This window comes from Microcebus murinus, chromosome 1 (assembly GCF_040939455.1).
Source record: "Microcebus murinus isolate Inina chromosome 1, M.murinus_Inina_mat1.0, whole genome shotgun sequence".
Taxonomy (NCBI): domain Eukaryota; kingdom Metazoa; phylum Chordata; class Mammalia; order Primates; family Cheirogaleidae; genus Microcebus; species Microcebus murinus.
The window spans coordinates 83,533,056-83,545,127 of record NC_134104.1 but is presented as its reverse complement, the minus strand read 5'-3'; the positions used below and the strand labels follow the sequence as shown (position 1 = coordinate 83,545,127).

Here is a 12,072-nt window from a genome sequence, read left to right as displayed (position 1 = left end):
AAGTTAGAGATTCTGGGGATGGAGTCTCAGAGAAAGCATTCAGGTTCTAGGGTGATTTCCCCCTAAAGCCCTCCCTTGCATTTGAATACAGCATGGGTAGGGTTCCTTTGCCTCGCCCTTTACCCCCACCAAGAGGGAAGAAGGGGTGATGCCATGAACCTGGCCTGAGATACATGGTAGTGCCAACCACCCCCTAACCCACCCTATTCCCACTTTCTCCACTCTGCCTGCTCATTGAAACTTCCTGATAGTAAACAAATAGCCCCCACCCACTGTGGTTCAATTCTGGGCCTCTGAGAGCAGGGCAGGGCTGTGGATCTCTTCTTCTTCCTCCTGAAAGTAGGCTGGTTTCCCCTGTGCGCTAGGGGCCTGCTGGACCTTCAGTGCACATGAGGCTATCATGTGGCTAATGCTCTAGCAGAAGTGGCACTTCTTGGTCTGGGGTGGCAGCTTGCATTCCTTAGCATGATGGTCTAGACCTCCACAGTTGTAGCATCTGTCTCCTTTTGATCTGCGCTTCTGCATGTTCTTCCCCTTTGGCCGCCTCTCATTCCCAATACAGAACACTCCACCAGGTCCAGTGACTCGGAGAGATTCCAGGCCCTTGGCAGATTTCTTAAAGGTGAACTCAACTATCTCACCCTCCTTCAGGCTCCGGAAGCCCTCCATGGGCCGCTTACTCTGGTGCACAAAGACGTCCACAGGGGGGTCGGTGCAACCCCTGCGCCGGCGGTCAAGGACAGGAAGCCAAACCCCATGCGCGCAGTTGAACCTCTTACAGATGCCACGAAGCAACTGCGGCTCGTCCGCAGCCCGGGCCGCGTCTTCCGGCGCCTCCTCAGACGCCTCCTTCGCTGCCCTGGCGCAGCCACCTGCAAACCGCTGGTTGGACATGGAGCCCATGGTCATCGGCTGAGCCCGTGGATCCTGGACCCTGCTTAGGCAGCTGCTGGCCCCAAAGAAGTCCGGAAGCAAAGGAGTGGTTCAGAGAAGAGGCTGCTACATTTTCCCCCGCCCAATCCTATACTTTATTTTCTCACCGGCATAGATTCCAAAGTTGGTCGTATCAGTGATACCTTGAGAATAATTAATAAAAAAATAACAAAATGTCTTTTTCACATCTTCATAACAGTGATTGAATATCAGCTATGTTAATTCCTGCACTGAATACTTTGCCTGCTACGTAGAAGGCAGTTGGTAATGTATATATTGAATTATTAGGTAGAATAATGAAAGAATAAATGGGTGGAAGAACAAAGAATGGACGAATGATCCTAAGACCTCTGGGAATCGACAATGATGAATCTGCCTATGCTGATCCTATTATGGTATTGAAAGCAGTTAGGGGGAAATCAAAATCAGCACCAAGGACAGAGAACACAGTCCACATTTATCTCCAGTATCCCTATTGGCTGATGGTTTTCCCTGTTTGAGAAATGGAACTCATGAAATAGGTAGAGGCAATCCTGGTGACCTTATGCTACTATTAAAACCCAAGTGCATCCTAAATTAAGATGACTTCAAATATGATCTAAATGACTTCCCAGACTTGATTGGTGTCAAATAAATAACCAAATCCTCCCACAAATAGATGATCACAGAACTCTTTAAGTCTACCTTATTGTTAAAATAGATATTAATACATTCAAAGTAAGGTATTCCTAGAAAACAACTTCTCCACCTCCACCACAAAATCTACCATAGAGGAAAAACTTTGTGCTACACTGGCCCTGGCAAAAATTAAATTCTGTGACAGAACCACCCAACAGCTGCAGCTCCCAAAATCACAGAATGAAAGGCAACTGACTTTGAGAACCTAGACATCTTTATACAAGAGCTCTCCAAGAAGTAGAAATCAACTGAGTTCCCACTCAGACCCTGTGAGAAAAGACTTTCCTGAGACAAGGACTTACTCCAGAGTGACTTGCAAAATTTTATTAAGAAAAAAAATTGGACTACCCCCCGTAAAACAAGGCAAGCATTTCTCTCTCTCCTCTTTCCCTTCTCCCCTGTCATTTCTCTCTCTTACACACACACACACACACACACACACACACACACCACTCAGCTTAGGGCACTAGAGTCTAGAACCACTTGTTGACTTCAAGGTTCATATCCAGTACATTTGGAACAAACCCTGGAAAGTACATGCTTCTAAACTGGGGTTTTTCCTCCAATCGCAGAGTATCTGAAGGGATCCAGGTTACCTGTATTTTCTTATCAGCCTATGCCTCCACCCACTAGTCAATGAAGAAAGATCACCTGTAAATTCAAAGCAATTGCCTAACCTACAATCTAGGAAACCTTGTAGCTCCACAGTACCCACTAGAATACTCCCTTTTGGATGACAACCTTGGGCCTGATCATGTCACTATTAGTGTAAATTAAAATACAGTCTCTGGTAGAGGCTAGGGAGTTTCCATTCCCAGCCTGCTACATATCCATATATTCCAGGACCTCTGAAGTCTCCACATTCCTCAGAGCTTGTGGACTCTGGCCTTGAGCATCCAGCCCTCCCCACTACAATTCAACCTTTTCACTTTCCATTCACTGCATTGCTTCCCTTCTCACAAAATTTCAGTGGTCACTACTGATTGTTACTAAATAAAGCTAAATTTTATTGACTTTCAAGGCCTCACTTAAATGGTAAAAACCCTTGTGATCAGCCTGATTTATCACAGTTTGGGGTGCTGCAGTCAGGACCTTCATTTCACAGTCCCAGACAGCTACCCTAAGTCCCAGAGTTTTCCAACTCTGTATCCTGAGAAATGCTGAAAATTTTTTTCCTGGACGGATATGACCAACTTGGACAACTTTGTAGTGGTTTTGCAGTAATTGTTTAAATTGCAAACTAAGGAGAATAGTTTGACTATTTAAATTTAATTTGTTTAATTTGTTATAAGTTGTTTCTTTTTTTTTTTTATTTTGGCATATTATGGGGGTACAGATTTTAAGGTTTCAATGAATGCCCACTTCCCCCCATCCCTCCACAAGTCTGAGTTTCCAGCATGACCATCCCCCAGATGGTGCACATCTCACTCATTATGTATGTATATACCCGCCTCCCGCCCCTCCTCCCATCTGCTCAATACCCTATTATGGAAGTTCCTATGTGTCCACTTAGGTGCTGCTCAGTTAATACCAGTTTGCTGGTGAGTATATGTGGTGCTTGTTTTTCCATTCTTGGGATACTTCACTTAGTAGTATGAGTTCCAGCTCTAACCAGGAAAATATAAGATGTGCTATATCACCGTTGTTTCTTCGAGCTGAATAGTACTCCATGGTATACATATACCACATTTTATTAATCCATTCTTGGATTGATGAGCACTTGGGCTGTTTCCACAGCCTTGCGATTATGAATTGTGCTGCTATAAACATTCAGGTGTAGGTGTCTTTTTTGTAGAGTGTCATTTGGGTCTTTTGGGTAGATGCCCAGCAATGGGATTGCTGGATCAAATGGTAGATCTACTTGTATCGCTTTAAGGTATCTCCATATTGCTTTCCACAGAGGTTGAACTAGTTTGCAGTCCCACCAGCAGTGTAGGAGTGTTCCTCTCTCTCCGCATCCACTCCAGAATTTGTTGTTTGGAGACTTTTCGATAAAGGCCATTCTCACTGGAGTTAAGTGATATCTCATCGTGGTTTTTTTGGTTTTTTTTTTTCAGTATATTATGGGGGTACAGATTTTAAGGTTTCAATAAATGCTCATTTCCCCCCTCCCCCCAAAAGTCTGAGTCTCCATCATGACCATCCCCCAGATGGTGCACATCTCACTCATTATGTATGTATATACCCGCCCCCTCCCCCCTCCCACCTGCCCAATACCCTATTACTGTAGTACCTATGTGTCCACTTAGGTGCTACTCGGTTAATACCAGTTTGCTGGAGAATATATCTGGTGCTTGTTTTTCCATTCTTGGGATACTTCACTTAGTAGTATGGGTTCCAGCTCTAACCAGGAAAATATAAGATGTGCTATATCACCATTGTTTCTTAGAGCTGAATACTACCGATGGTATACATATACCACATTTTATTAATCCATTCTTGCATTGATGGGCACTTGGGCTGTTTCCACAGCCTTGCAATTATGAATTGTGCTGCTATAAACATTCGAGTGCAGGTGTCTTTTTTGTAGAGTGTCATTGGATCATTTGGGTAGATGCCCAGCAATGGGATTGCTGGATCAAATGGTAGATTCACTTGTATCGCTTTAAGGTATCTCCATATTGCTTTCCACAGACGTTGAACTAGTTTGCAGTCCCACCAGCAGTGTAGGAGGTTTCCTCTCTCTCCGCAACCATGCCAGGATTTATTGTTTGGAGATTTTTTGATAAAGCTATTCTCACTGGAGTTAAGTGATATCTCATTGTGGTTTTGATTCGCATTTCCCTGATGGTTAGAGATGTTGAGCATTTTTTCATATGTTTGTTGGCCATTCTTCTGTCTTCTTTAGAAAAGTTTCTGTTCAAGTCCTTTGCCCACTTTTCAATAGGGTTATTTGATTTTTTCTTGCTGATTTTCATGAGTTCTAAGTACATTCTAGTTATCAGCCCTTTATCAGATGCGTAGTATGCAAAACTTTTCTCCCATTCTGTAGGTTGTCTGTTTACTTTCATGACTGTTTCTTTAGCTGTGCAGAGGCTTTTAAGTTTTATCATGTCCCATTTATTTATTTTTGTTGCTGCTGTGATTGCCTTTGGGGACTTCTTCATAAACTCTTTGCCTAGGCCAATGTCTAGGAGAGTGTTTCCAACTTTTTCCTCTAGAATTCTGATAGTTTCATACCTTAGGTTTAAGTCTATTATCCAGTGGCGTGAGTTCATTTTTATGAGAGGTGAAAGGCGTAGGTCCGGCTTCAGCCTTCTACAGGTGGCTATCCAATTTTCCCAGCACCATTTATTGAAAAGGGATTCTTTTCCCCAGCGTATGTTTTTGTCTGCTTTGTCAAAGATTAGATGGCTATATGAGAATGGTTTTATATCAGGATTCTCACATCTGTTCCACTGGTCAATATTCCTATTTTTGTGCCAATACCATATTGATTTAATTACTACAGCACTGTAGTATAGTTTGATATCTCGCATATTAATGCCTCCCATTTTGTTTTTGTTGCCTAGAATTGCTTTTGATATTCGGGGTCTTCTTTGGTTCCATACGAAGTGTAAAATTATTTTTTCTATATCTGTGAAGAATGTTGATGGGATTTTAATAGGTATTGCATTGAATCTGTAGATCAGTTTGGGTAGTATAGACATTTTGATGATGTTGATTCTGCTGATCCATGAGCATGGTATGGATTTCCATTTGTTTACATCCTCTGCTATTTCCTTCCTCAGTGTTTCATAGTTCTCCCTGTAGAGGACTCCTTGGTTAAGTATATTTCCAGGTACTTTAATTTCTTTGTTGCTATTGTGAAGTGAATTGAGTCTTTGATTGGGTTCTCAATTAGATTGTTGTTGGTGTATATGAATGCCTCTGATTCCTTGATTTTGTATCCTGAGACTTTACTAAATTCATTGATCAGTTCCAGGAGTTTCTTGGTTGAATCTTTGGGGTTTTCTAGATATAATATCATATCATCAGCAAACAGTGAAAGTTTGATCTCTTCTGCCCCTATTTGGATACCTTTAATTCCATTTTCCTGTCTGAATGCTGTAGCCAAGACTTCCAGCACTATATTGAACAGAAGGGGAGATAGTGGGCACCCTTGTCTGGTTCCAGTTCTAAGTGGGAATGATTTCAATTTTTCCCCATTCAGTATGATGTTAGCTATGGGTCTGTCATATATGGCTTGTATCATTTTTAGGTATGTTCCTTCTATGCCTATTTTCTTAAGTGTTCATATCATGAAAGGGTGTTGAATTTTGTCCAAAGCTTTTTCTGCATCTATTGAAAGAATCATGTGGTCTTTGTTTTTGCTTCTGTTTATGTGGTGAATTGCATTTATAGATTTACATATGTTGAACCATCCCTGCATCCCTGGGATGAAGCCCACTTGGTCATGATGGATTATTTTTTTGATAAGCGTTTGGATTCAGTTAGCTAAGATTTTGTTGAAAATTTTTGCATCTATATTCATTAGGGATATTTGTCTGTAGTTTTCTTTTTTTGTTGCATCCTTTCCTGGTTTTGGTATCAGAGTAATATTCGCTTCATAAAAGGTGTCGGGGAGGTTTCTGTTCTTCTCAATGTTGTGGAATAGTTTCTGCAACATAGGTACTAGTTCTTCTTTGTAAGTGTGGTAAAATTCGGGTGTGAAACCATCTGGACCAGGATTTTTCTTTTTAGGGCGATTTTTAATTGCTGTTTCTATTTCAGCTGTTGAGATTGGTCTGTTCAGGGAATCTATTGCTTCCTGGTTGAACCTAGGGAGGCTGTGTGTTTCTAGAAATTTGTCCATTTCCTCCACCTTTTCCCGTTTGTGTGCATAAAGATTTTTGTAGTATTCATAAATTATATCTTGTATCTCTTTGGGATCAGTTGTGATATCTCCTTTATTGTTCCTGATGGAGCTTATTAGAGAATTCTCTTTTCTGCTTTTCGTTAGCTTAGCCAATGGCATGTCAATTTTGTATATTTTTTCAAAGAACCAACTTTTTGTTTTATTAATCTCCTGGATAGCTTCCCTGTTTTCAATTTCGTTTAGTTCTGATTTGATCTTGTTGATTTCACTTCTTCTGCTGGGTGTGGGGTTGGTCTGTTCTTCGTTTTCCAGCTCTATGAGTCGTTTCGTTAGATTGTCTATTTGTGATCATTTTGACATTTGGTTATAGGCATTTATGGAGATAAACTTTCCTCGCAGAACTGCATTATCTGTGCCCCAGAGGATTTGATAACTTGTCTCTCCGTTGTCATTTTGTTCATAGAATTTTTTTATTTCCGTCTTTATTTCTTCATTTATGAAGTAATCATTTAGTAGGAGGTTGTTTAATTTCCACATTTTTGTGTAGAAATGTGAGTTTCTGTTAGGGTTGATTTCTAGTTTTATTCCACTGTGATCTGAGAAGGTACATGGTATGATTTCTATTTTTTTTAATTTCTTGATATTTACTTTGTGTCCTAGGATATGGTCAATCTTAGAGAATGTCTGAGAGCTGATGAGAAGAACGTATATTCAGTGGATTTTGGTTAGAATGTCCTGTAAATGTCAGTCAGACCCAATTGTTCTAGCGTTTTGTTTAAGTCCATTATTTCTTTATTAATTTTCTGTTTGGAGGATCTGTCTTGTGCCATCAGTGAGGTGTTGACATCTCCGGTGATTATGGAGTTGCTATTAATCCATTTGCTTAAAACCAGTAAGGTTTGCTTTATGAAACTGGGTGCACCTAAGTTGGGTGCATATATATATTTAAAATTGTTATCTCTTCTTGTTGAAGTGTGCCCTTCACCATTATATAATGACCCTCTTTGTCTTTCACTACTTTTGTTGGTTTAAAAACTAAATCGTCTGAAATTAGAGCTGCCACATCAGACTTCTTTTGGCTTCCACTTGCCTGGAATACTGATCTCCACCCTTTTACTTTTAGTCTATATGCATCCTTGCAGGTTAGATGTGTTTCCTGAAGACAGCATATACTTGACCTGTATTTTCTTATCCATTCAGCCAGCCTATGTCTCTTGAGTGGAGAGTTTAAGCCATTCACATTTATTGAGAGAACTGATAGCTAAGGTAGATTATTGTTCATTCTGTTGGGTTGGATGTTGTTGCTATGATATCTGTCTTGAGCCATTGTAATATCTAGCCTTTAATCTTTGGGTTTTGGTTGTTTTTATATTTGTGGGTTATTATTATGATGTTCCGTGCATAACGCTGTTTTGAGTATTTCTTGTAGGGCTGGTCTTGTCTTGGTGAATTCTCTGAGCCTTTGCTTGTCTGAGAATGCCTTTATTTCTCCTTCATATACGAAGCTTAATTTTGCAGGGAATAAGATTCTAGGCTGGACATTGTTTTGTTTCAAAAGAGTGAGAATGGGGCCCCAGTCTCTCCTTGCTTGTAAAGTCTCATTAGAGAAGTCTGGTGTTATTCAAATTGGCTTTCCCTTGTATGTCACTTGCTTCTTTCATCTTACAGCTCTTAGAAGGGCCTCTTTAGTTTATATTTTGGTCAGTCCGATGACTTCATGTCATGACGTCTTCCTGTTTGCATTGATTTCCCAGGGGTCCTCTGAGCTTCTTGAACTTGTATATCGAGATTTTGAGCAAGCCTTGGGAAATTTTCCTCCATTATATCTTCAAATAGCTTGTCCAATCCTTGAGTATTATCTTCTTCCCCTTCTGGTAACCCTATGACCCTGACATTAGGTTTCTTCACATAATCCCACATCTCTTGTAGGCTTTGCTCTTTTCTCTTGTTTCTCTGCTCTATCTCTGTGATGGTTTTATTTAGTTGGAGGATGTTATCTTCAAGCTCTGAGATTCTTCCTTCTGTTTGATCTACCCTGTTCTTGAGACTTTCCACTGTATTTTGTAGTTCCCTGAATTGATTCTTCATTTCCAGGATTTCAGTTAAACTTTTCTTCATTTTGTCTATTTCTTTAGTGAACTTTTGTTCCAGGTCCTGGAGGCTTTTTGTGGTTTCCTTGTGTTGGTTATTGAGTTGTTCTTGCAGGTTGGTAAGTTTTCTTATGATCCACATATCAAATTCCTCTTCTGTCATTTTGTTTGCTTGATTTGGGTTGGTGTCCATTTCTAGGGGGCTGGTCCTCCTCTTTGTGGGTGTGTTTTCCATTTCGTTCTTCATATTTCCTGAGTTCCTTCACTGATTTCTTCCCATGTCGATCAGTTGTTGTTTCTTTCCTTTAGGTTTTTGTTTGGGTATTCACACGCCTTGTTTAGTTTCTGAGCCATTAGGTGGTGGCTATGGGTGAGATTTGACCACTCCCTGTATAATGAGTCAGTGGGTGCCGTGAAAAGGGTGTGCAGGATCCTCTCCCTGTCAGTAGATGGCGCTTGCTTGGAGGAACAGGCTACACTGTTGTTTTTGTGTCCTGTTATCAGCTCTTGTTCCTGTAGAGAGGCACTCTAGTGCCTCCAGTGGTCGGTGAGGCCCTGGGACTTCCAGGTGTGTCCTTTTCCCCCCCTCAGTGAGGGCTGGTCTAGGAGAGAGTCTGGGCGGAGCTGGGTTGGGTAAGCCTGCCTTCAGGCACCACCAATGCCATTAGCAGGGATCAAAGTTTTGTTCTCTGCTTCCAGGAAAAGCTGTCAGGGAGGGGCAGGAATGGCCCGGCTCAGCCAGAAAGTCTATGTGTGGGGGTGGGGTTGTCTGAGACCCGCAGTCTGGATTTGGCCTCACTTCTTTCCACCCTCCCTAACTCCACAGCTACTCCTGGGCCTCTGCCAGCAGGCCAGACCTCACGCCACCAGGCCTTCCTGGACTGTGATGCCGGCGGGGAGGTTCCCTGCGCAGGAACGCCACCTGGGCTGGGCGCACGGCCTCCTTTTGGGAGGAGGGTTGCCCTCTAGGAAGCTGATCTGCCCCTGAAGGCACACACACCTCAGTAGGCTGTTCATGTATATCCCTTCTGTGCCCCGGGCAATGTGAGACCTCGGTACATGGGATCTGGTCTGCAGGTCTGACCTCTGGACCCCAGAGTTCAAGCTATATCCCCACCAGTGAGAGGAGTTCTGGTCCCAATTCACCTATGGGGAGCCCAAGCTGGGTCTATGTCTCTCAGCCTCAGGGTCTGCCCCGTTGTCCTGGGATCACCGTGCCAGCAGCACCTGGGATGGCTGGCAGGTAGGGAGCTCACAGTCTGAGTTCCCCTTAGTCAGCTGTAGGGTCCCATAAGGGAAGGTCCCGTTCCCTGTAGGTGCCTCTGGCTGGTGGCTGTATTGTCTCTCTAGGCAGCCAGGGGTAGGGTCAGCAGAAGGGAGAATGAGGCAATATGGTGCCTGCCGCGAGGCTCAGGTCTTTGCACTCGGAGGTGCCCCGAGGGATTTGGGAGCCTGGTGCCGCGTCCGCTACAGGCTTACCGCTCGCTGGCTGCTGCCATCTCTGGGCTGGTGTCTGCAGGTCTCTCCACCCGCTGGGGCGCCCACCAGCAGTCCCAGATGCAGGGGAGGGGAAAGGTAACTGATCCACCTACCCTTCCCGCTGGTCTCCGGGCTGCTCCAGCAGTCTCAGCTTCCAGTTCTCCTCTGCAACCTCCTCCCGTGGAGTCTCCTGTGGTCTCAGGTACCCCTCCTTCTGGCCCTCATCCGCTGTATGCTCGTCTTCTTGCTTCTTTTTTCTAATTTCTGCTAGAATCTGTCTTTTCTGCAGAGACACTGTCTGGCAGTGTTTCTCATCCGCCATCTTCTGTTATAAGTTGTTTCTTTTTAGATAATGTAATAACCACTAGTTTAAGTTTGCTGTCTGAAATGTGAGCTGGTGGGAAATAACCACAAGTAATTTTTAGCACGGTGGCTCTCAACCTTTGCCGAACATCAGAAGTGCTTGGAGAATTTATTAGAATACAAATTGGAGGTCCCACTCCTAGAGTTTGTGATTCAGTAAATATATGATAGGAATAAGGAATTTACATTTCTAACAAGTCCCCAGTTTACTGCTGTTTCTGGTCTGGGGTCCACACTTTGAGACTCACTGTTTACAATGTCCCAGACATTTTCTACATTATTTACCTATATAGTACAATTTGGTACTTACAATAAAAACCTACATTTTACACAGAGTGAATGTTAAGGAAAATACCTACAAACCTATAGGTCATTATATTAAGTGAAATAAGCCAAGCAGAGAGACACAAATACATATGATTTAGCTCACTTACATGTGTAATCTAAAAAATTCAAACTCAGAGAGCAGAATATTGGTGACCAGAGTTGAGAGGAGTGGACAGGGAAAGAGAAGATGTTGGCCAATGGGGTACAAAGTTTCACTAAGATAGGGGGAGTAAGTTTGGAGTTCTATTATACAACATAGTGACTATAGTTAAAAATTATATATTGTATATTTCACATTAGCTAAAGGAGAGGAGTTTAAATGTTCTCACCACAAAAAATGATAAATATTTTAGGTGATGGATATGCTAATATTAGCCTGATTTGATTATTCCATGATGCATGCAATAAAACATCACATTGAGCCCCATAAGTACATATAATTATTATTTGTCAATTAAAAATAAAACAAAACATCTGTGAGGTTGGTATTATTAATATTTTTATTCTACAGATAAGGGGGCTAAGTAACTTGCCCAGAACAAACTGCTAGTAAGTGGTGGAAAAAGCATTCAAAACTAGGCAATCAACTCCAGATCCTGCATGCTTCACCAAAAGCATTTAAAATGTATTGATTGTGAAAGTGTCCATTTGAAATAAGAAAATGGATTGATTCACTCTATAGGCACAATAATGTCCCTAAGGATAAGGCAGGGTTTACACTAAAGCCAGCATTAAAGGGACAACATTGCTACAACCAAAATAGAACAGACAGTTAGAACAGATCCATGAAGACTTGTCACTAGTGTTTTTCCAAAGAAAACAATCCCAGCTTCCTTCCAGTCCTAAGCCCTTTGGAAGGAAATCCCACATCCTCCAAAGTCTAGTGATGATTCAGACAGCTCTGCTACAGAGAAAATCCTCTCTCCAAGGAAAAGCTGTATCCCCCTAACCTCTGTGTCCCCCTCCCTACTTACAGAGACATTGGTGGTTTTTTTTTATTTCAGCATATTATGGGGGTACAAATTTTAAGGTTTCAAAAAATACCTTTCCCCCCCTCCCCCCACAAGTCTGAGTTTCCAGCATGACCATCCCCCAGATGGTGCACATCTCACTCATTATGTATGTATATACCCGCCCCCCGCCCCCCTCCCACCTGCCCAATACCCTATTACTATAGTTCCTATGTGTCCACTTAGGTGCTGCTCAGTTAATACCAGTTTGCTGGTGAGTATATGTGGTGCTTGTTTTTCCATTCTTGGGATACTTCACTTAGTAGTATGGGTTCCAGCTCTAACCAGGAAAATATAAGATGTGCTATATCACCATTGTTTCTTCGAGCTGAATAGTGCTCCATGGTATACATATACCACATTTTATTAATCCATTCTTGGATTGATGAGCACT

At 42.2% G+C, this 12,072-nt stretch overlaps 1 pseudogene; it reads right to left on the bottom strand.

Moving 5' to 3' along the window:
- Positions 1-279: 279 nt before the first annotated feature.
- LOC105855842 (protein lin-28 homolog A pseudogene) lies at positions 280-903 on the bottom strand (annotated as a pseudogene).
- Positions 904-12,072: the final 11,169 nt, after the last annotated feature.